This window comes from Alexandromys fortis, unplaced genomic scaffold (genome assembly GCF_014885135.2).
Source record: "Alexandromys fortis isolate MF-2015 unplaced genomic scaffold, M_Fortis_MF-2015_v1.1 scaffold_5, whole genome shotgun sequence".
Classification (NCBI taxonomy): domain Eukaryota; kingdom Metazoa; phylum Chordata; class Mammalia; order Rodentia; family Cricetidae; genus Alexandromys; species Alexandromys fortis.
Window position 1 is genome coordinate 23,775,503 of NW_026067924.1, and position 20,447 is coordinate 23,795,949.

The window sequence follows — 20,447 nt, forward strand, 5'->3', positions numbered from 1 at the left end:
CTCTCTCTCTGTCTCTGTCTCTGTCTCTCTCTCTCTCTCTGTGTTTGTGCACATATGGAAGAGTTCTTGTAGGAACCACATAACAACCTTTATTGTCACACCTGGGATGCCGTCCACCTCTTTTTGAGAGAGTCTCTCTCACAAGGCTCACCAAATGAGCTGGGCTGGCTGGATTACAAGGATGCTATCACACATGGCTTTTTCCACTTGGTTCTGGGAGTCACACTCAGAACCCCTGTGTGTGCAAGTACCTTTTCTGACTGAGCAGTCTCCCAAGTCTCCTCATCTATTCTTTTTACTTTTTTGCCTACAACACTTGCTATTCCTAGGTGGTCTCCCATTGCAGTACTAATCAGGCCCTCAACTTTTTTTTTTAAGGCTACAGCACCAGATATTCCCAGGCAGTCTCCCATTCAAGTACTAAGCAGGCCTTCATCCATTCTTAGGCACAAACTGTGTTGTTCCCTTCTAAGAAACTTTGAATGTAAGGTTACATACTACACTTACTATGTATTTATTAAGAAACACAATTTCAGTTTTCCTTTGCTGGAGATATTTAACATACCTAAATTTTAATGTTTATATAATCTTACTGCATTTACCACGACAGTGATGTCACCTTCTATGACCCTACTGCATTACCACGACAGTGATGTCACCTTCTATGACCCTACTGCATTACCACGACAGTGATGTCACCTTCTATGATCTTACTGCATTACCACGACAGTGATGTCACCTTCTATGATCCTACTGCGTTACCACGACAGTGATGTCACCTTCTATGATCCTACTGCGTTACCATGACAGTGATGTCACCTTCTATGACTTCACACTTTGTTTTATAAATTCACCAGGATATGTTCTTGTGAATTCATGTGTGCAGGAAAAAGTTCTTCACGTGCTTTCTCATACCTGTTTCAGAAAAATACATTATAGCTGGGCATGGTGGGACACAGCTTTAGTTCTAGCACCCAGGAGGCAGAGGCAGGTAGACGACTTTCTATGAGTTTGGAGCTAGTCTGATCTCCATAGCAAGTTCCAGGTCATTTAAGGCTATACAGTGAGACACTGTCTCAAAATAAATTACGTGACTTTAAAGGACTATATTTTTAAAATCAGGGCTTTATGTATTTCACGCTGGCCTCAAACTCACAGAGTTTGTTTTATAGCTGAGTCTGACCCCGAAGTCCCTGCTTTTCCTCCTTCCACCCCCCAAGTGTTGAGATTACAGGTGTGTACTGTCACACACAACCGCAGAACTATTTCTAAATAAAAAGTGAGTCCTGTGTCTCCTGTGTTCTGGACATTTCTTTTGGAAGGCTTAGATATGGCATTTTGGACAAGGCAGCATGACAGAAGTGACCTTTCACTGACAAAAGACGTGGGAGCTTTTCCCCAGAAGGTCATCAGATCAACATTGCAGAGAACATAGCAGTGTAGGTAACCCCATGAGGTTGGGACTTCATTTCCTTTCAATCAGAAAAGAGATTGCTGATATAGAAACAACCCAAGCGTCTGTTGATGGGTGGCTGGGTGGATGGATGGACAGATGGATGAATGGACGGATGGATGAATAAGCCATGAGGCATTGTGTAGGCAGTAGAGTCCGTTAGGTTTTACCCGGCAGAAATAACCCAAGGGAAGAAAGGTTTGTTTTGTCTCATGGCTTCAGAGGGTCTTACTCCCTCAGAGAAGAAAACGAATGATGGAGTTCATGGAGTTGGGAGTTTGTAGCTTATTCAGACCACCAGAAATCGGAAGCAAAGATCATAATATTAGAACCAGGGGCAAGTATAGCTTCAAAGGCTCGCCACTGCTGACCTGCCTCTTCCAGCCAAGCTCGACCTCCTAAAAGGTCTATGATCTTCAAAATAATATCATGAGTTGGAACCAAATTTTCAAAACATGAGCTATGAGGAGTCTAATAGTCACCTCCCTGTTGTGAAAAAAACACCACGGCCAACACCACCTTACAGAAGGAAAGGTTCAGTTGGGCTTATGGTTCCAGAGGGTTAGGGTTGACAAAGAAGGACACAACTTGGCATCATGCAGATGACATGGCAGCTGAAGTTGGAAGCTGCAAGTTCCCATCTTAAACCTTAAGCAGGAAGCACAGAAAGGAATCTTGAAATGATACAGTCTTTTGGAAGCCTTAAAACCCACCCCTAGTGACATACTCTCTCCAGCAAGGCCACACCTCCTAAACCTACCAAACAGCACCACCAACTAGGGACCAAGTACTCAAAAAACTGGACCTAAGAGGAACCTTGTCATTCAGATCACCATGGGAAGATTTCAGATCCAGATCTGAATATTCCACAACATTGGAATAGTACTCAGCTCTGAAGAAGAATGTGAACAAGAACTTGCCATATGCTACCTCATGGATGTGCAATAGGCCAAATATTCCAGTTTCATTTCTGCTGCTGTGTTACAACACTATAACCAAAAGCAGATCAGAGGAAAGGGTTTACTCCATCACAAGACTTACAATTCATCACAATCCATTATTGAGGGGAAATCAAGGCAGCAGGAACTTGGAGCAACTAGTTATAACACATCTAGGAACAGAGAGAAATGAGTGAACCCATACTGCTTTCCTGTTTGCTGGTGTCTGGCTTTCTCCTGCTTTGTATGGTTCAGGATCGCCTGCTTAAGGAATGGTACTACCCACAGTGGACTAGGTCTCCTTATACCAACAGTCAAGACGGTGTTCACAAGCTGGCATGATCTAATCATCCTTCTACTAAGACTCCCTTCTTAGGTGATTCTAGGTTGTGGCTGATGTTTAAAACTAACCATCACTCCACACATTGAAAAGTATTTCATGATCTCTCATGGGGAATCAGAAGTAAGGAAAGAAAAGGAGGACAGTAAGAAAGGAAAAAGAAAGAAGGGAGGGATGGATGGAGACATGAAGGAAGAAAGTGTGGATGGGAACTCCTAGAAAAGCCGTGTCTGTGGAATCTGGCTGAATGGAACTGCAGTACTGAAGAAAGACTTGAATGTTACGGGTTCAGGGGCTAATTATCTTATCTTGGGCTAGTTCTGGCTCCCTCTGAATCTGAGCTAGCATCCTGTGACTAATAGATTAAAAAAAAAAACTTATAATCTATTAGCTTAGCACACCACTAGTTCCACCAACCCCAAAGCTTAAAATGTCATCAGAAAACATCTTCCCTTCTTGCCGTAGCCTCCTCTCTGATGTCCCCACCAATGTAGCTTAAGCTTGTCTTGATTTATGACATTCTTTGTTCTGTAAAACTGTAAATTTCATGAAACTGCTTGCATGTTTGAATGGAATTTGGGGGTAACCCAAATCTGAATTCCAGGGCCATGATCACTAAAAATGTGCCCAGGATAAACTCTCTTGTTCCCTTTACAATGAGACCCTGTGATTTTTACATCGACAGAAAGAAGGGAAGAAGGAGAGGAAGATGAGAGGGAGAAGAAAGGGAACTCAAAGACACAGAGAGAATAAACAGTTCTAAGAAGCCGGAGAGGGGAGAAACAGGCACAAGACAATGGATATGTAAGATAAACAAGTCTAGATACCTAATGGACCTTGGGAAGACAGACAATACAAATCTGCTGCATTTGAGATTGATTCTAAATGAATAGATGCTAGCTGCTGTCGTCATGGAAACAAAATGAGTGTGTGATATGTGGATAATTAATGTATGCGGATACGCTAGTTTCCTTCCAATATTTTCACTACACGTGTAAGTGGAGACTCTGCTTTGGTTTCTCGGCTACCCAGACCCGAATAATCATACAGAAACTATATTAATTACAACATTATGCCTGGCTCCAGGCATATTCCTAGCTAGCTCTTATATCTTAAATTAGCCCATTTCTACTAATCTGTGTATTACTACAAGACTGTGATTTACCTGGTAAAGTTCTGTCTTTCTGCTTTGGAAGCTACATGGCATCTCTAGCTCTGCCTTCTTCCATCCTGCATTCAGTTTAGTTTTCCCACCTACCTATATTCTGCCCTGACCTAGACCAAAGAAGTTTCTTTATCAACCAATGGTAATAAAACATATTCAGAATATAGAGCGGGGAATCCCACATCAATACAGATCCCATAATATCATTTTGATACCTTGAAGACACATACTGAATTCAGTTTTCTTAGAGAGAGAGAGAGAGAGAGAGAGAGAGAGAGAGAGAGAGAGAGAATCAAAATCTTTTTTCAAACCCAGAACTTTACTTTGTAGATGCTAACACTCTTCTAGCTGGGTTACATCCCAAGTCCAAGAGATCGGGCAATCTTGTCAGCTCCAGGTTTTCTCCTCTGGGTGGGGAGGTCATTTGTAGCAGAGGTTTCAGAGTTGCTGTTAAATTACGCTATACTCAAGGGCCAGTGTGAACTAAATTTCATTGAGTAATCTCATTTGGTTGGTGCTAACAAATGCAGGGTCATTCAACAGCCGAGGCTGGGTTTATTTGTCATCCTAATAAATGAAGGAAGGGCTGAAGGACAGTTCTGTTTCTACATGAAAGTGTTACCTTGAAAACATAATAATGCAATTTGCATTTTAAATATCAAGATGCACTGGATTGATGAGCTAACTGCATATTAATGCTTATGTATTCTGTGTTATAAAGGGCCGCCTGGTGATTTGTCTCTTGGATTTATATCTATGAGTTCTTGTTTGCAATTATTAAGTTCCTAACCTTTTCCTAGGACTTTTTTTTTTTTTTTTTTGGTTTTTCGAGACATGGTTTCTCTGTGGCTTTGGAGCCTGTCCTGGAACTAGCTCTTGTAGACCAGGCTGGTCTCGAACTCACAGAGATCCGCCTGCCTCTGCCTCCCGAGTGCTGGGATTAAAGGCGTGCGCCACCATCGCCCGGCCCTAGGACTTCTTTCTTTCTTTCTTTCTTTCTTTCTTTCTTTCTTTCTTTCTTTCTTTCTTTCTTTCTTTCCTTCCTTCCTTCCTTCCTTCCTTCCTTCCTTCCTTCCTTCTTTTTCTTTCCTTCTTTTTTCTTTCTTTCTTCTTTCTCTCTTTTTCTCTTTCCTTTTTTCTTCCTTCCTCTTCCTTCCTTCTTTCCTTCCTTTCTTCCTCTTTCTTTCTTATTTATTTATCTTTCTTTCTTGTATTTTTTGATACAGGATCACACCAAAGCCCTGGATGGCTTTGAGTTCATTATATAGACCAGGTAGACCTAGAACTCCTAGAGATCTGCCCGCCTCTGCCTCTGAATGTGGAAATTAGAAGCATGTGATACCACTCTCTTGCCTATTTTCTTTCATTTGAAAAGTCATAGAAATACAAAGTCAACAAAGTGAAAGAGACCATTCCTTCATCCCTCTGAAATATTTCTTAACTATAAAATTTTCTTCTTTTTACTGTATAACATAGAAAAACATGAGATACTTCAGGATCATTAACATTTCTTTCCCAGGCTTGTTTCAAACTCCTTATGTAGACAAGGATGACCCTGAACTCTGGATCTTCCTGATTCTTCCTCCTGAGTACTGAGCTTACAGGCATGCCCCAAATCCAGTTTTCGTGATAATGTGAGCAGAACCCTGGTTTTCATGCATGCTAGGCAAGCGCTCTATCCAGTGATTGAACTATACACTTCACCTTAGGATCATTAGAACTTCCAACAAGTAATGTTTTGTGGTGGAAGATCATTCTGAAATAACCAGTATGTCTTACACTGGAGTTTAATGTAATCGCTCTCTCTCTCTCTCTCTCTCTCTCTCTCTCTCTCTCTCTCTCTCTCTCACACACACACACACACACACACACACACACACACACACACAAGATAGTCTCAATAGCATGATCTTCCTGTCTCTGCATCCTGACTGTTGGATTACAGGTGTGCCACATATCCAGTTATACTTAGATTCCACAGAAACTCAAGTAAGAAAAGAACTTTTGTACCCCTTCCTCTTCCTGAACTAATCAAGTTGGGCTCAGTTCTGAGTTCATGGGAAAAACAAAACCCTTCTTTACAGGAGAACCATCAGCCATGTGCCAGCTGGAACACTCCCAATGGCATTAAGTAACTCCCCTAAAACAACAAACAAGGACACGACAGAGATGGCAGTAAGCTTTATCAGGTCTCCTTAAATGGACAATACCAGTTTTATTCCACTAAATCCACAGCACCTAGCTCCTTGTGGACACGCAACAGCAAAGGTTAGGCAATTAATGCCCTAATTTCTTTAGAAGCCCAAAGTAGTAGCATTAACTACTGTTAAAGCAGAGAGTCTTGTGTCAGTCTGTGAAAGACAGAAACAGACAAACTTTCCAACCTCCAAGACTGCTGTCTTAGTTACTTTTCTATTGCTGTGATAAGACACCACGACCAAGGCGACTTATAGATATATTGGGGGCTCACAGCATCAGACAGAGGGAGTCCGTGACCATCATGGTGTACAGCATGGCCTCAGGCAGGCACGGTGCTGGAGCAGTCACTGAGAGCTCCCGTCTCGAAACACAAGAGGTGGAGAGTAAGGATAATGGGTTTTTTGACCCCCAATAATAGGTTTCTCCACTGATGCAGTAAGTCAGACCAAGCCAAATTAAAGGGTATAACAACAAGTTTCTTTGAGCAAAGAAACTCCCAGGCAAGATCAAGGCTGGAGAAGCTGCACCCCCCAACCCCTCCAACTAAAGCAGGGAGACTTTATAGGTTGTAGGTAAGGGATGATGACCTGTTTGCCACAAGCTGGGTTTGTGCCCAAATACGGGGTGGGGAGGGGAGAGGATTTGGGCCGCTGGCCATAACAGGGGAGGAAATTGCAATAGTAGCCCAAACTGTGGAACTGGGCCGTTTGTGCCTTTTCTTTGTTGGAGACTCTCTGAGGAGGTGGCATCTGGAGAGAGACAAGAATGGGGCTTTCCAGGTCAAGAAGGAGCACCATGGAGGTTCCAGGTGAACAGAGAGAGCTAATCCCCCTCCTAGTGACACACCTCTTCCAACAAGACCGCGTCTCCTAATCCTTTCCAAACCCTTCCGTGAACTGGGGATCAAACATTCTTATATGGGAGCCTACGGGAGCCATTCTCATCCAAATCTCCACATTCATATAACTCCACAGACGGGTCCAGGATGTGAACAAGACTGAATTTCCCAGCCTATGAAGGACAAGGAAGCTGCACTCAGAGACCCGTGGCCTCAGCCTTTGGCCACTCCCCACCGTTCATATAAACACCCCAAATTCTAACAGTCTGCCTTTGAAGGAGTAGCAGTCTGCCACCACCGGAAGGGTGGGCAGCAGCGGGAACTAGAAAACTGAGAAGCAACTCTTTCATTCATCTCGCCGTGAGCATAGGCCCCGGGAAAGCCAGCTGCCTGTGTCCCAGGAGCCACTGTAGCCCTACAGTTCATGAAGGTCACAGGAACTACCATGCCCATATGGTCATGCACAGGCCTCATTTGCCACAAGGACCTGCCACTGCTTGGATGCTTATTGCTTCTTCATCTTCTACAATAGCTGCAGATCTACCTTGCTATTCCATCTATTGCTGATGGAATGGGATCGTTTAGTCCCGGTGACAATATGTCCCTGAGACAACATCTCAGTCCTGACTAGTCCCCATTTCTAGGAACCTGCTTCAGACACAGCGATCAGAATTGATCTCTGTGTCTTGCTCAGGCTGGCCTCAGACTCCAGGGGAGCCCAGGCCTGGTAAAAGGTTCTATGGCTCCTCAGGAGCATGGGCCTCACCATCCTGGTCAATACAATCGATTTGAGCCAGGAAGATGACTAAGTGGTAAACGTGCTTGCTGTGTAAGCTTGAGAACCTGAGTTTAGAGTCCCAGGACCCACGTGCAGCCAAATAAAGTGGTTTCCTCCTGTAATCCCAGCGTGCATGGGAGGTGAGACAGGAGACGCCCTGGGAGCTCACAGGCCAGCAACGTGGAGTGTGCAGGGCTGAACCGCAAAGAAGAGGCTCCATCTCAAACAAAGTGGACAGCTAAGACTGGCGCCCAAGGTTATCCTCTGATCTACCTACGCATGCGCAGCATTGGTGGCTCTGGGGCACCTGTGCTCACACTAGAACACACACAGAGAAAAATTTCAGGCAAGCAAACACGTAATTTGAACAGACTACTAAGTTTATCCTAGATGCTCTCTGGGAGATCAGGCCTTAATCCACTGAGAGTTCATGATAGATCTCCATGAGGGTGAGGAGCTGCCTTCAAGTCTGTCAGGCCAATGTTTAATCGCAACTCACAGCTGTTACAAAATTCCCAGGTGCTGCGTTCCCATGGTGTTCACAGTTTAGCTCAGTATCTCATAGGGGGAAAATCTTCTTTAATGATCTCCTGACACAAGAGCCACCAGCCATGGGTACAAAGTACACTGATAAGGTAGCTCGATGTTGGAACATTTCTGGACTGCCAGGTGTTTGCAAGTGGTGTGTGCAGCAGTTAGAACGGTGATGAATGCCTGGCAAGGTCAGAAACCATGTAACACGAACAATTGCCCTCCAGGCAGGTACTATTATGAACCCCAGCTCCTAATTTATCAAGAAATAGCAAAGAGAAGTAGCAAGATTTGAATCCTGAAGGTCTGACATCACAATAAGGCAGATCCAATAAGCACCCAGACCTGATTCTAGTTTCACCTTTGTGCTAGCCTGGCCCCCACCTTGGATAAGCTGCTTACATCCAGGGTCATATTCTTCACCTATAAGTTCAGAATAGTCCCACAGTGCTCCTGTGGACTCTCATCTTGTTAATGAACTGCCTACTAGACCATTTGTCCAGAACTAGGGAGGGGGAGCTAGGGAAAGGGCTCAGTCAGGAAGTGCCTACTACACAAGCCTGAGGACTCCAGTTAAGTTCCCAGACCCACTGTAAAGGGCCTAGGTGGGGCAGCACCTGCTTGTAATCCCAGTGCTGGGGAGGTAGAGACAGGTGTATTCCTGGAGCTCCTCAGTCAGCCAGACTAGCCTATGTAGCAAATTCCATGCCAGTAGGAGATCTTCCATTAAAAAAATAAAAGGGCTCTGGAGAGATGGCTCAGGGGTTATAAGAGCACTGGCTGCTCTTCCAGAGGTCCTGAGTTCAATTCCCAGCAACTACATGGTGGCTCACAACCATCTATAGTGGGATCTGTTGCCCTCTTCTGGCATGCAGGTGTACATGCAGTGCACTCACATTTACACACACACACACACACATAGTGGATGGCACCTGAGAAATGGAACATCCATGCACATATGTGCATGCCCCCCTACAAATAAATAAATAAATAAATAATTTTAAAAGGCTTATGATGCTAAAACATAAGAATACCCTTCATCTGGCAAATAATCTACCAGGCTTCCAACCACATGTGGCTTTGGCATCTCAGAGACCACCATCTAAAGAGCAAAGGAAAATTCCTTTAGTCATTGCCTATTTGACAGACAGTTTAAGTACACGGTTCTTTCTGTGTCACTACCATGGTTAAGCAATTGTACAATTAGGAAAATTGCAGTGAAAACTTACATTTTCTCGATACAATCAAGGATATTGTTGCCACTTGAATGCTGTGGGTTGAAGGTTTAGGACTCGTCTCACTCTGTGTTTGTGTCAAGGCCATAGGATTAAATGGAACAGGCAATTTAGCTGTAGCTTTGGAAGGAAATGCAGTTGTGATTAAAGGGCCAGCAGGTGTCTGGTAACTAACTACTTCTGTTTACATGGCATACAGAACACAGATATTGTGAGGTGGGTCCTAGACCTCTACAGAGGCTGATGATTTATGTACTGAATTACATCTTGACTTAGATATAACTTGCAATTTGTGGTTGGTGATAAGATTGCTAGTATTTATTTTCTCCTTTCTTTGGCAAGTTCTCAAAATAAAAGGAACTAGAATGAGCCTATTGTTTCCCTTCTGTCTGTTTACAGAGCTATAAAACTCTCAAGTTTGTTTTTTTTTTTTTTTACTAGATGGAGAGGAAAGATAAATTCGGGATAAAGTTTGAAATGATTAACGGTTCTCAAAAGGAGGTGCAAAATGAGAGCTGTCAGTGTGAGGAACGTTCATTTGTATAACCAACATTGTGTAGGCTAGCGATTAACGAGTGCCATTCTTAAGGGCGAAACAAGTCAACTGAGCAACTGGTAAAGCAAGTTCCGTTCCTCCTCCTCTTGGTTGCAGACTGTTCTCCACACAAAGCACAGCGCTGAATGTCAGTTATAATAGCAGGCATCAAACTCTGGATAATTAAAGAGCAGGCATCAGCAAGAATATCCCATCAAGAAGTGACAGTTAGCGAAAAAGCATTCCCCAAAGATCTTAGAAATGGAAACAGCTGCAGAAACAAACCCACAGCTGGAACCGTCCCAGAAGGCGCCCCAAGGGATGACACGATAAACCCACTGAGGTGTGTAAAGAAAGCATCAAGGAGGACCAGTACCCAGACATCCCATGGACGCAGCCGTACCCCTGCTCATCCTCTTGGCCACACTCAGAAAGGATTGAGTGGTTGGGCTTTTCCCACTGTGGGCTGGTCTAGGGCCCGGGTTTTCTTTTCCCATATGCTCCAAAGCCACCAGCCCCCAGGTTTGCGCCTGCGCTGCCCCCGCCTGGACGCAAGTTACTTAATGCCCTCCAGGTCAGAGTTCCCGGGTGGTTTGTGACTCCGGGTCAAAAGGAGGCACCTACCACGTGGGGCAGCAAGTAAACCGAGGGTGCGAGTGTAATTCGGAGACCTCATTTGCATAGATGCCTCGCCCATTCTGCTCACTACACACTTCGAGCTGGGCGGACCACTCCACTGCCCCGCCTATGGCTCCCCCACGACCAATGGCTGTAAACCACGTGGCCTCCAAAACAAGGAGAGAGCGTGACAGAAGTGCCTGCTCCTGCGCCTTCGGTGGCCATCTCGCCCCCTTCTGGTCTTCTTCCACTCATCTTGTGTTGGGACTCTCTAAGTGTTGCGTCCTGACTCACCAAACCTAGGCTCAGGCTTTTCAAAACCAGGACTCTCCTTGTGCAGACAAACAGGCTCTTAGGATCTTAAGTTGAAGCTGATTTCAGAAATTGGGTACCCTGGTGGCTGTGCAGGTGCAAACCGCAGACCCAGACCTGCCTGAGAGCTGCTCTCCTACCTGGACTCCTGGGAAGCTGTTGCAATGCCGGGATAGAAGGACGCCAGCCTTTGATGAAAAGAAGCCCGGGAGGAAACTGATTCACGTCTAACTTGTATTAATATTACTCCAATCCCTAGTGCTGCTGCCGATAGCTTTCTTCTGCTTTGGGCTGGTGTCCAAACAACAGGACTCCAGCAGCTTCTCCCATGGCGTCTCACAGTTAAGTAAAGGGCTGACAGGCTGCAAAGGGTTTGTACTAACGGAGTTAGAAGTAACTTTCCTACTAACTAGCTCAGTGCACAGCAGCTCCGACAGCTAACTCAGTGCCTCCAACTCTGTGCCTATGAAGCCAGCTCCTGGCCACACACTGTCACAGAACCCATGTGTCTGAAAAACACTAGCAGATGGTACTGTTTATAAGAGACTGTCTTTACTCCAAGGTATGTAACACCTTTGTCAAAAGTTAGGAGACTGTACCTGTGTGAGTTTATTTCTGAGTCCTCTGTTCTATATGTGGGTCTACATGATTGCTTTTGCGCTGGTAGTTGGTTTGGTTACTATGGCTCTGTGATATTTGAAATGGATTGTTATGACACCTCTAGTGCTGCTCTTTCTGCTCAGGGCTCTTTGGGGTCTGTTTTGTTTCCATGTGGGTCTTAAGATCATTTTTCCGGTTCTGAGAACATCACTGGGATTTTGACGGGGGTCGAGTTGAATCTGTATATTGATTTCAGCCCTATTGCCATTTTCACAATATTCATGGAGAAGAATGAAACTAGATCGGTACCTCCCTCGGTTCCTGCACAAAAATCAATTCAAAATGTGTCGGGGACCAGCCTCAACAAAAATACCACTTGTCGGGGTAGGGACATAGAGATCAGAAATATAAATAAAAGAATATAAAGATGGGAAAAGAATAAACCAGAAACCATAGAATGGTTGTTTGGTTGAAAGCACCACCCCGGCCCCCTGGGACCCCTTTACCCAACGAGTCGGGGATGTTTGCTTGGAAGTGTCACCCCAGCTGCTGACATCCTTATATCCAAAGAGTCTGGAATGTTTGGGTCCAAGCATCACCCCAGCCCCCTGGCACCCCAATATCCAAAGAGTCTGGGATGTTTGGTTGGAGGCTTCACCCAGCCCCTGGCATCCATTCTAAAATGTTTGAGTGGAACTTTCCATTCCAGGCCCCCTCCCCAGACTCCACCTTTGAAAAAGCCCACCAAACGGTGACCCCTCCCCAGGGAGGGTCAAGACCTCTCCCACGGGCTATTTAAACTGCCCCCCAGAGACCAAACATGTGGTCTTCGGGTTCTCCCTTTCCCCTCTCTGTGGTTTCCCCGTCTTCCTTTGGGTGGGGGCCGCTGAAGGGCCACCCTGGAGCGCTGGCATCCATTAAACCTGAGCTTTTTCTGATTCGGTTTGATTTGGTCTGATTTGGATTAATTGCATCGGAGGAGAGGTTTGTTGAGCTGTAAAAAAACTTTACAATGGTACCAGTAGAGGGTTCCAGTGAATACTGAAATCACCCACGATTAATTTCCAACTGCCTAAAATACCCCCACCCCAAGAAGTAGGAGTAAGATAAAAACTGCATTAACGTGATACAAGGAAATGAACAGGCTAGTCAAAGGTCGCGGGCTGCATTCATAGTTAAACATTCTATTGCTAGAACAAAACAAATCACATTCATACCCTAGACCATAACACCATTCCCGGGGTGAAATCCAATGTTATCTCCTTAAAGAAACTAGAACTTTAGTTGGATCCTTAGACTTTTGTTTGAGGTAGGAATATATCTCTTCTCTATTCCTGAAATACAAGGTCTGGCTGTTAGCCACACCTGCTGACAATAACCTTGAGGCGAGCAGAATTCTCTGAGCTGAATCTAGTTGGGACCTTGGTTTGAGGTAGAAACGCAATAACGTTGAAGGAATAGAGGTAAATTCCAACTCTCTGATGTTTGGTCAAAGTGGAAATAGGCTCACATTTTTGGACCTCCACCAGAATGGTTCAAAGACATTGAAGTAAGACCTGAAACTGCTACAAGGGAATATTGACAAAACACTTCCAGATATAGGCACAGGTAAAGACTTCCTGAAAGGCACTTCAGCCGCACAAGAGTTGACAAAGAGGATTAGGTGAAGCTGAAGAGCCTCTGTAGAGCCAAGGAAGCTACCAACAAAGTAAACAGCCGACAGAGTGGAGAGAACAACTGAACTTCAAGCGAGGGATCAATGCATAGGATGTATAGAAAGAACAACACAAATTAAATACCAATAAATTTCTCAATCAATAAATGGGCTTATGAACTAAACATATAGGTCTCAAAAAAGAGATACAATTAGCTGTTAAATATTTGAAATGGGTTCAACATCCTTAGCCATCAGAGAAATGCAAATTAAGACCACTTCGAGATTCCATCTTGCCTCACTCAGAGTGGCTGTCATCAAGAGGGGGAGAAGGTAACACATGCTAGCAAAAATGTGGGGGAAGAGGAAGTTTATTTACTCTTGGTGGGATGGTAATCTTATGCAGCCACTATGGAAGTCAGTGTGAAGGTTCCTCAAAAATCTTGGTGTCTTAGTTGGGGTTACTATTGCTGTGATAAAACACCGTGTTTTGTTGTTGGAGAGAAAGGGTTAATTTGACTTACATTTCCACATTGCTGTTCATCATAAAAGGAAATCAGGACAGGAACTCAATCAGGACGGGAACTCAAACAGGGCAGGAATCTGGAGGCAGGAGCTAATGCGGAGGACACGGAGGGGTGCTGCTTACTGGTTTGCTCCTCATGGCTTGTTCAACCTGCTTTCTTTATAGAAGCCAGGACCACCAGCCCAGGGATGGCACCACCCACAATGGGCTGGGCCCTCCCCCATCAATCACTAATTAAGAAAATGCTTTACAGGTTTTTTTAGGGCCTATTCTTATTGAGGCATTTTCTAAATTGAGGTTTCTTCCTCTCAGATGATTTCAACTTTTAAGTTGATATAAAACTATCCAGCACACGTAGGTATATATCAAGGACTCTAAGTCAGCACACCACAGAGATACTTGCACTTCCATGTTTATTGTTAGACTATTTATAATAGCCAGGAAGAGCAATCAGCCTAGATGCCAAATGGCAGATGAATAGACAAAGAAAATGTGGCACCTATACAAAAAGATTCTTATTCAGCCGTTAGTAGTAAAAGTGAAAATATAACATTAGCAGGAAAAATGGATGGAAATGTGGAAATCACATTAGAGGAAATAAGTCAGTCTCAGAAAAATACATGTTTTCTCTTATGTACAGAATTGAGATTTAAGTGTGTGTGTGTGTGAGAGAGAGAGAGAGAGAGAGAGAGAGAGAGAGAGAGAGAGAGAGAGAGAGAGAGGAAACTAGAAAGGGGATCACCAAGGGGAAAAAGAACCAAGTGACAAAGCCTGGTTTTCTTGGTTACTTAATGTTAAAGTTGAGTCTGAACTTATGCAGTCTGAATTCACAGCCAGGCTACCCCAGCTGTGCGGAAAGGAACATGTGACCTTGGGAACACTCCTGACCTCTTGGCTGACTGCACAGAGGTGCACTATGTGCGATAAGAGCCATTCAAGCTCTGAGCTTGTGGGACGCTGAACACTCACGATAGTGAGACCCTTGCTAACTGCATCAGTGACCTCTCTCCTTGCTGGGGTGAAAGCAATTTAAGGAAGAGTTTGTTTGATTCCCATTTTGAGGATACACATATCCAGGATATGTCCTGCAGAATGTCTGGCAGACTTCTTCATGAAGCAGGAACCCTGAAGGATTGTCTCACCTTTAGGCAAGTTCAGCAGTCATTTCTCTGTGGGTCCTGCATGTCCAGTTCATACAATATAGCATTAGGCAGTCCAGGCAAGAGAAGTTTATTGCTCAATTGACTAGCAAACTCCATAAGGAGTCTCTTTGATACCCATCTTCCTCTTGAAGTAATTGTTGCTACCAGGAGCAGATGTGTCTCACTGTCATGAAAAGTCCTAAGTTCTTAAAACATTTTAAATGTCATGTTCCTCTTTGAAAGATTTGAAGAATATCTATCTAACTGAACTATATCTCTATATATCTAGAAAACCTAACTAACATGACTACAAGCTTGACTATTATAGATGACTATCTATTAACCTATATTCCTTAATTATACATTACATTTTTAAATGAGTTACACAAACACAGTAACTTAATTAAGAGTAGAAATATATATGAGGGTCTCATATCCTAGCATATATGTTTGTGTATCTCAGATCCTAGTATATACACATGTGTGCATGTCTATGAGAGAGAGAGAGAGAGAGAGAGAGAGAGAGAGAGAGAGAGAGAGAGAGAGAGAGAGAGAGAAGCAGGAAAAGAATGCTGGCTCTTGGCTCACTTCCTCCTTTTTGTTCAGTCTAGGACCTCAGCTCATTGCATGGTGTCTCACCCACACTTAAGATGACTCTTCCTGCCTCAGTTCACTTAATCTAGAAGCTTCCTCACAGTCATGCTAAAAATCATTTTTCCATGGACCCGAAAAGCCCTTTCAAGCAGACAAACAAGATAGCCCATTGCTCTGACACGAGGAAACGGACAAAAATCTAGGACGAAGGTTAGTGCTTTGGACGGACACTATTCCTGGGAAAGCCACTCAACTGTGCTCCACCCGAGTTCTTGTTGAAAGACAAGGCATCCTTTTATCTCTCAGCTTCTCGACTGCTTCCTCTAGCAGCGCAGATAATCAGCTTCGAGTGTTGCTTAGGAAAGGGAGCCTCTCCTTACTCATCCCAGAGCTACAGACATTTTTTCTTCAACACCCCGGGTTGCCAGGCTTAGAGCATCTGAGATACTAAGTTTTGCCTTTGTAATCCTGTTTTATGAGGCTGGGTTTTTTTTTCCCCCTTTGAAGACTAACTCCAAGTCATTTAGATGCTTAAGAGCCTAGACATAGCACATTTTATTCTGTTAATGTGTTCTCCTCAAATGCCAAGTAGGGATCGCTCTGCCTTTCTAGGATGCAAACGCCGGCTTATGTGCAAACAGCTCACATTAAAGTGCCAGGCAAGCCTAGGAATTTTTTCTCTTGACTTAAAATAACTTTTTATCATGCAAAGGAATAACTTCTTCATGACTTCTCCAAAGATATGATTCACTGTAACTTGTCCTTATTCTCTTCCATGACCTCCTCCCACCCAAGATGGCCCCTTTCCTCCCACTAAAGACTCTCATTCTGCTTTCATTGTGTAGATGTATGTGTCTCCATGGTGATTCTAAAGTCCATCAAGTTGTTTGTGTATCTATATGAGTGTGTATACATTTATGTAATCTAGATTAAATGAGAGAGAAATATGTGATATTTTGTACTTCTCACTATTCTTTCTATTTAAATTTTACCATTAGTCCTGTTCTTCCTCTCTCCTCTATTTCCATGTCTGGGAATGGATACTGTACGCTCTTCTTTATATATGTAGGTAGGTATGAGTGTTTTGCCTGAATGATTATAATGTGACTGGTGCCTGTAGAAGCCAGAAAAGGATGCTGGATTATCTGGATCTTGAATCACGGTTGGTCATAAGTTGCATGTGGATGCTAGGAATCAAACCCAGGCCATCTGTAAAAGTAGCAAACTGCTCTTCACTGCGGAACGGTCTCTCCAGCCTCCTACCATACCCTTTTCAATTTGTTATGGCATTGCAGGCTTTTGTTGCCATTGTGGGAACTGAAGGCAGGACCTTGTGCATGCTAGGTAAGTGCTCTATCTCTGAGCTGCATCTCAGCCTGTGGTTATGGCATGTTTTATAACCCAGAATAAATTGCTCTCATAGTGAATGTTCTTTGAGTTCCTGAGAAGGATGTGTATTCTGCTGTTAGATAAAGAAGCCAAGACATGTTAATAATATCAAGTTGATAGGTGACTTTTTTTTTCTTCCAATTTTCACAGTATAGTGCTTTCAGGATAGAAAGTTTGCTTTGAAGTTACTTCACTCTTTCAAAAATGCATCTCCTGGGCCAGTGAGATGGCTCAGTGGGTTAAGGCACTTGCTGCCAAGTCTGGTGAGCTGAGTTCAATCCCTAGAACCCACTTAAGTGGAAGGAGAGAACTGACTCCAGGGGGCTGCTCTCTGACTGACTCATGTGCACAGAGGTATGCCCTTGCCCACACACATGAACAGGCACACACACCAAATGAATGCCAAGGAGTGTGCGTATGTGTGTGTGGGGGGGCGGGTGGGTGTGCATGCAGAGGCCAGGGTTGGCATCAGGTGTCTTTCTTTGTCATTCTGCACATTATTTTTTTGAGACTATCTTTTACTGAACTTTTTCCTGGAACTTAACTGATTCGGAGAGATTAACTGCCCGTCAAGTCCACAGGATCTGCCTGCCTCTGCCTTCAGGGTTACAGGCAGGGCTCCCATGCTCCCCAGCTGTTTTCCTGGGTGCTGAGGATTCAAAATCAGGTCCGCATGTTTTCATGAAAGCACTTTACCCACTGAGCAACTCCTCATCTCCCAGGTGCTTACTTTTTGACTGGACATTTTAGCAGTGCTGTGATGGCATTTGCTAGCCCCACCTGCTCATCTCCTCACTTCATGCATTGCTTCACCTGTCCACTAGAGGGCGCAGAAGTAATCAACTTTCAATTCTGTTTTTGCAACACACTTTGATGCGCAAATGTTCCACACATAAAATTAAAGAGTATGGGTTTGGTGGCTATTTTTCTTTTTTTGGAATTAGCTGCTTTTACATTTTGTAATGTACCTTTGTGTGCGTATGTGCAGGGGCCATGTGTGTGTGTGCATGTATAGGTCAAAGGGCACCCTCAGATATTATTGTTCCTCAGGTACTATTCACCCAAGTTCTCTAATTGGTCTGGGACTCACTAAATAGGCTTAATCTAGCTGACCAATGAAAACAAGGGTCCGCCTGATTCCATTCTACCAGCCCTAAGATTACAAGGGCTTGACAATGCCCAAATTTTTTTGCATGGATTCTGGGGATCAAACTCAGGTTCTTGATTTTCAGGGCAAGCACCTTCCAACGGCACCATTTCACCAGCCCTGTAATTCCCCTCTTTGGCTCTGATAACTTGCCTTGCTCTAAAGTATGCCTTGTCAGAACTTAATGTAGTTATTTCGACCTTCTTTTGATTAGTGCTAGCACCGTTTGTATATCTCCCACCCTTATGTCTTTGCATTTAAAGTGGAGTTCTCATAGACAAGACATACTTGAATCTTGGTTTTTAAATTATCTTTTTATCTTTTTATTTTGTGTTCATCTGTGCATGTATGTGTATGCATGTGGACCCACACATGAAGACCAGAAAACAATCATTGGAATAGAGCTGTCTCCTTCCAATGTCTGGATTCTTGGGATCAAAGTCACATTATCAAGCTTGTTGGCAAGCACCTTGACCATCTGAAATTCCTTGTATCTTGCTTCATGATCCTTTCTAATACTCTGTCTTTTTAAATAAAGATATTTTGAGTTTTGTCTTTGTTGGCTCTTTGCTTTTGTTGTTGTTTTGAGACAGAGTCTCACTGTGTAGCTCTAGTTGTCTTGGGACTTCCTATGTTGGCCAGGATGCCCTTCAACTCAGAGATTTCTGCCTCTGCCTCTGGAGTGTTGGGATTAAAGGTGTGAACCACCATGGCCAGCTGACCTTTTTTTTTTTTTTTTTTTTTTGATTTTCGAAACAGGGTTTCTCCGTAGCTTTTGGTTCCTGTCCTGGAACTATCTCTTGTAGACCAGGCTGGCCTCGAACTCACAGAAATCTGCCTGCCTCTGCCTCCCGAGTGCTGGGATTAAAGGCGTGCACCACCACTGCCCGGCATGACCTTTGTTATTTTTATAGCATAACTATGGATTATAATTACATATCTAGACCATTAATGTTTAAAGTGATCGTTGGTACAATTGGATTCCTGTTTACTGTATCTGTTTCTGTTTAATGCTTTTGATCTGTTTCTTTTTTTGTCTTCGACCATTTTTCTACTTGTAGTTTAAACTGAGTAATACGATTCCAACATATCGGCTGCATTATATTAAAAAATATTTTTGAGTGTTTATCTTAGAGGTTGAAATATACATTCACAACAAATACAAGCACATTTTCCAATAGTATACAACACTACCCAGGTAACATGGCACCAATGAGAACAGAAAAGTCCCCGTTCCTCCCTCCTGCTCCTTTGCATTTAGAGGCTAAATTCACCAGGTGTAGACTTCTAGGAGGGGTTTATTGTCTAGCCATGCTCTCAGGTTTCCACTCCATGCTTCTCTTGATTGCACAGTTTCTGAGGAGAAGTTGACACTAATTCTCTTTATTTTATTATCATGTGTACGTGTCTGTGTATCTACACCTGTGTGCAGTGCTCAAGGAAGCCAGAAGAGGGTATCAGATCCCCTGGCACTGGAATTACAGGTGGTTATGAGTTGCCTAATGTGGATGCTGGGGACTGAACTTGGGTCTTCTTCAAGAGCAGCAAGCGTTCTTAACTGCTAAGCCACCAATCCAGCCCAACTTTACTATTGTTTTACAATATTTTGGAATTTTCTTTCCTTGTTATTTGTTCTGAAAATTATTGTGAATTTACATTTCCATATGACTTTAATTTTCAATCAGTTTTAAGTTCCAAGAAAACATTGCTAGTTTAATTGGTTTTCACCAAATTTATAGTTTAATTAAGGAACTGTGAATATATTGATAAGATTAAACTTTCTTATCTATTAACTGGGCATGGCAATTTTGTAAGATTTGCTTTGTTAGAGACAGGGTTTGCTATTTAGTCTTGGCCTACCTGGTAATGGTTCTCACTATGTATCGCAGGTTGCCCTCCAAGCCGTAGTGATCCTTCTGCCTCAGCCTCTGAAGAACTGAGATTATAGGTGTTTGGTATTTTCCCTGCTTCTATTTTGTCAGATATTTAAGGAATGTTTTAACAAGGCTTCCTAGTTTTGTAATAATATTCTTATATATTTTTATTGAATGTGTTCCTGGTTACTTTATGGTTTCATTTGGCTATAGAATATCTTACTGCTCAACATAGCTATTTAATAGTTCTAGCAGCTTCTCAGCTGACTCCTTAGATCTAAGTCCACCTTCTCAGCAGTGTATAAATTCCAAACAACCATTTGTTAAAGATGTTGCAGACTCCTATCACCAATCTAAGCTTGCAGTCTACATCCTGGGGTACAAGGTACAGGAAACCACATGTGTTGATCATGGTCACCAATAACACTAGTGTTGTAGGAGGCTGCTAGTTCATTTCCCGGCTGCCTAGACTTCCGAAATAAACACACAGAAACTGTCCTAATTAAATCACTGCCTACTGGCAAGGTTCCAGAGTGTCTGTCTCTGGCAGCAGCTCCATGCTTCTCCCTGACTCCACCT

General features: G+C 43.5%; 1 long non-coding RNA gene across 2 annotated transcripts; it reads left to right on the plus strand.

Annotated features, from left to right (window-relative positions):
* Nucleotides 1-10,739: 10,739 nt before the first annotated feature.
* LOC126501509 (uncharacterized) lies at nt 10,740-18,511 on the plus strand. 2 transcript variants are annotated; one of them, XR_007591702.1, is made up of 4 exons: nt 10,740-11,504; nt 15,471-15,668; nt 16,754-16,802; nt 18,373-18,511. It is a non-coding gene; the product is annotated as an uncharacterized lncRNA (long non-coding RNA). The 2 variants fall into 2 exon arrangements; XR_007591701.1 differs by having other exon boundaries at nt 15,471-16,802.
* The last annotated feature ends 1,936 nt before the right edge of the window (nt 18,512-20,447 follow it).